This window comes from Balaenoptera musculus, chromosome 14 (genome assembly GCF_009873245.2).
Source record: "Balaenoptera musculus isolate JJ_BM4_2016_0621 chromosome 14, mBalMus1.pri.v3, whole genome shotgun sequence".
NCBI lineage: Eukaryota > Metazoa > Chordata > Mammalia > Artiodactyla > Balaenopteridae > Balaenoptera > Balaenoptera musculus.
The window spans coordinates 80,419,612-80,424,448 of NC_045798.1; the positions used below are offsets into that span (position 1 = coordinate 80,419,612).

Genomic DNA, 4,837 nt, shown 5'->3' on the forward strand with positions numbered 1-4,837 from the left:
TTTAAAATTTGATCTCTATTTATCAGAACACAAATATGTATTGGATATATAATAAGATACACTGTTTTTCATAATTCTAACACTTCTTTCAATTGCACAATGTTTACCAAGTACATCTAACATTGAAAAATAAAGTAATAAGATTTTTGAAAAATTTATAAAGTTGCATGTAAAATTATATAGATAAAGACCCCTCAGGAGCTTAAAAGAACCACTTTTATCATATATATTTGTTAAAACACTCAGTAATTAAGACATTTTGTTAAAACTCACAAACACTTTGTAAATGTTAAAGCTGCCCCTCTGCTTAATTAAATCTTTTTTAGCTAATTTTTCCAGTATAGTTTAGTAATTTACATATGAGTCCTTTTCTCACACACATAATTTTTCATATTGAGGGCATTTATGACTAAATATAAAAAGACCAAATAAAGATATATATGTATATTCTTCACAATATGCTCTCAATAATGAAAAGTTCTAAAAACAATTTAGAAATATAAAATTTACTTTTTTTTTAAAGTTTTCTCTTTTTTTAAAATTTATTTATTTATTTATTTATTTTTGGCTGTGTTGGGTCTTCGTTTCTGTGCAAGGACTTTCCCTAGTTGTGGCAAGTGGGGGCCACTCTTCACCGTGGGGCGTGGGCCTCTCACTATCGTGGCCTCTCTTGTTGCGGAACACAGGCTCCAGACGCTCAGGCTCAGTAGTTGTGGCTCACGGGCCTAGTTGGTCCGTGGCATGTGGGATCTTCCCAGACCAGGGCTCGAACCCGTGTCCCCTGCATTGGCAGGCAGATTCTCAACCACTGCGCCACCAGGGAAGCCCAAAATTTACTTTTATAGGTATAATTTCTGCTAGTTTATAGCTATCTATGTTAATTACTAAATATATGGCATGGACTTTTGAAAGTAAATAATAAGAGACATCCTCTCTAATACTGTTTAATAGTCTATAAATGTGGGTAAATCGTCCTTTGATTTTACTGAAAAGTGAGAAGATGGGAAGAAAATACACAAGAAGAAACATTTATGTAGAAATATATATCTATATGTCTATACATCTAGATCTTTATCTCCTTAAATCTGTATCAATTTATCTATCTATCTAAATTTGTATTTGAGTTTTGGTTCTGTTATTATTTTTGTGACCTGCAGCAAATTTTCAGGCTTCTGAACGTTGCAAGATCTTTCAATGGTCTATGAGAACATCTTCTTAGTAGCATAATAATGGAGATTAAATGAATAATTTATAAATTTCACAGAAAAAAATGCTACGTGTTTAGCTCTATAATGTGTACATTTTTATAAGTATATTTATAAGTATGATTATATTATATACATTTTTTCATGAATATATATATTATGTATACAATATACTAACTTTCATAAATTTGATGGCAGATATATCAAATTTCCCATAATACCTGAAATCATATTTGCCTTCATGTAGAAGAAAAGAGCTTTGTGTATACTCAGGAAGTTGTAAAGAAAAGGAGTTATGTTTTCAAGATAAACAGATACAAGCAGGGAAAGAATGAAAGAAGAATGTATTTAGAGAGTAAAATATATCTAGGGAAATTTATCTTTTTCTGTTGTTTCTATCATGTATTTTTCTAGTTATTTTAGCAAAAGTAATCATAAGTATTAATTGCATTATATTCATGTTTTCCTTGGGTATTTATTTTACAAATTTTTTTCTTCTCACAGTCCATGTTCCTTGTTTCTCCTATTTCTTACCTGGTACTGGACTCCCTTCTTCCCTTTCTCTGTCTTTTAAAATGTAATTTATTGTATCTTGAGGACAAAATTGTTTCTGTAGCAGTATACCTCCAGTTTCATAATGAAAATCAATTTGAAAAAATAACACACTATCTTAAAATTTCCTCTACAGCTTTTAAAAGAATATTTCTACTAATATCTTCATGATATTAAAAGGTTTCGTTATTAAGACACTTTTCAGAAATGCAATTTAAAAAATTTAATCACTCTATAGTATTTTGTCAACTGCTGAAAAAACAATCTAATGCATAGGGGTCTGGAAAAAGTAATCATATTGAACTTTATTTACATATTGATGTAACCTACTGTACTAGTTTGCTTGGGCTGCCAAAACAAAATACCCCACACTGTATGGCTTAAACAACAGAAATGTATTTTCTAACAATTCTGGAGGCTAGAAGTCCAAGTTCAAGTTGACTGCAGATTTGGGTTTGTCTGAGGCCTCTTTCCTTGGCTTGCAGATAGCTATCTTCTCACTGTGTCCTCACACGTTCTGTGTATTGTCTGTGTCTAATCTATTCTTCTTATGAGGACACCAGTCATACCGGTTTAGGGCTCAACCATATGACCTCATTTTACCTTATTTACCTCTTTAAAAGCCCTGTCTCCCAAATGTACTCACAGTCTAAGGTACAGGGTGTTAGGACTGCAACATATGAAATTTTTTTGGGGGGGTGCACACAGTTCAGCTTGCTCTACATTCATAAATACAAACAGGTATAAACCAGACTTCAGCTAGTAAGGTTTTAAATATGTATTAATTTTTTAAATTCTGTGTATTATCAGAGAGTAAAAAACATTATCTTAATGCTAGTAATCATCTCTTGAGGACGGCGATTGTGTTTTCTCCCCAAATTTGTCACTGACTTCTTTCATATTTTTTGACATATATGAAGTTTTCAATAAATGATGGTTTGAGTGTATGGCTGATTGGTAGAATACATAAATGAATAAACAAATGAATCACCCTCTGAGGTGAAAAATGAAAAGTACAGAAATTGTACTAATTTTACAGTGCTATTACAATCAATGTACTAATGTGTATATTAATAAATGTACCAGTAAATGGTAGGAATATTTTAATCTTTCTGCCAATAAAAACCTGGTTCAAATTTACTTCCTTCAAGTATCTGTCAGTCCTGCTCTGACTATTCTATTCTCACTGCACTAAGTTAGCACTTGTGAACTGAGCTTAAAACACGTTTGCTCACATCTGCTGGCATGCTATGTAAAGAAAATACTGAAATCTAGGTGTGGATATGTTTTGTCTGTGCAAATTAATTTGTATGATCATCAAGGCCACAGGCTACACTTTTTATTTCCCCCATATAACACCTAAATAGATTTTCTATACACAGTAGTAATCCAATAAATTTCCTGCTAACTAATGCATCATCCATTCCTGAGCCCCCAGTTGATATTTTTTGTCTTTTGCTGCCTGCAAGTTGAAGTGTACATTTCAATTAGAGCTCCACTTACTGCAAAGACAGATTTGTCACAGAAACCAGAGTGAGCAATTTGTCATGTTGTTTTCATGAAGCCATAAAATAGTATTTCAGACTCAAAGTGATAGTTGGGGATTACTATGCCACATCCTGAAATTTATAAAATGAAATATATGTATGCATAACGGATGAGGTGCATTTCAGAAATGAAAGTGATTGCCATACACAAAGTTTGTAAATCAATTTGTGAAGCACTTCAGGATGAAAGGAACTATACAATAAATATAGGCTGTGGAAGGATGCATATTTGTTGTGTAAATACAGTCTTCTCTGCCTTAGAATTTTTTAACCCCTTAATAGTCTCGAAGACAAATTGTAAAATCTTCTTTCTTTGATATAATTTGAGCACATTTTTTTGATAGACAGTGATTCTTGACATGGCCCTGATTTCCTGACTTTTACTTCTGGTTTCACCTCACATAACCATGATTTGGCTTAACTACATATCTTGTCTTCAGAGTTTCTTCTTATCAAATACTGGTTCTTATTTACAGACTTTTAATTTAGACCCCCATGGTTTGACCTTACCTCAAAAAGTAGGGTTTGTTTGTTTGTTTTGGCCAAGCCACAAGGCTTATGGGATTTTAGTTCCCTGACCAGGGATCAAACCTGGGTCCTCGGCAGTGAGAGTGCAGTGTCCTAACCACTGGACCACCAGGGAATTCCCAACAACTAGTTTTTATTTTCCCTGTTTCACACATGAAGAAATTAAATATATATATAATATATAATATTTATACACATATATGTATGTATAGTATATACATATGTACATACATAGGTATATATAAAAACCTAAAAATTAAAGTAACTTATGTTTAGAATTTTCTGTTTATATTTAAAAGTACAAAACTTCCTGAGCAATGATTTCTCCAAAAATTGTCTGTGAAATGTATTTGTAAAGAAGAAATGAGTGATATAAGGTATAGTGTTTCAAATAGCACAAATATGTATTTATTTATAAATAGGCTTACTCAGTAAAATGTTCCATTAGAGTGTTTAGAGATTACTAACAAAATATGTCCAAGATAGCATGGGGTACAACTGTGATATCCTGGCAAATATACATATTTATATTTTACCAATGATAATGACCAAATATTCATAAAAGTACAAATGAAAATGCATCAAACATGCATATACACACTGATTTGATAACCTATTTTTAATTTTTTGCTGTAATTTTCTCTGAATCATTTATAGATCAAAAGGATATTCACATAAAATATCTGAGCATGAACCACCAGAAAATAATAACAGATTGCCTAACAATTTAAAAATAATTCCCAAACATTATTCAGTGCCCAGTGAATATTCGAATGTCCTCAATTATTCACAAAATATACCTTTTTTTTTTTTTTACCTTTTTTTATTCCCAAGCAGGCTAGAATCAAAGACCACAGTTTACACTTGATTATCTATTAAGCTTTACACACAATTCAATATATATTTATGTTAAAAACTCTCAGCAAAGTAGTAATAGAAGGTAACTTCCTCAATCTCATAAAGTGTATCTACAAAATAGCTACAGCTAACATCATACTTATTATA

General features: G+C 31.6%; 1 non-coding gene across 1 annotated transcript; it reads right to left on the reverse strand.

The window, feature by feature from the left end:
* Nucleotides 1-3,874: 3,874 nt before the first annotated feature.
* TRNAE-CUC lies at nucleotides 3,875-3,947 on the reverse strand. Its single transcript has one exon. It is a non-coding gene; the product is annotated as a tRNA-Glu (tRNA).
* Between the last annotated feature and the right edge of the window lie 890 nt (nucleotides 3,948-4,837).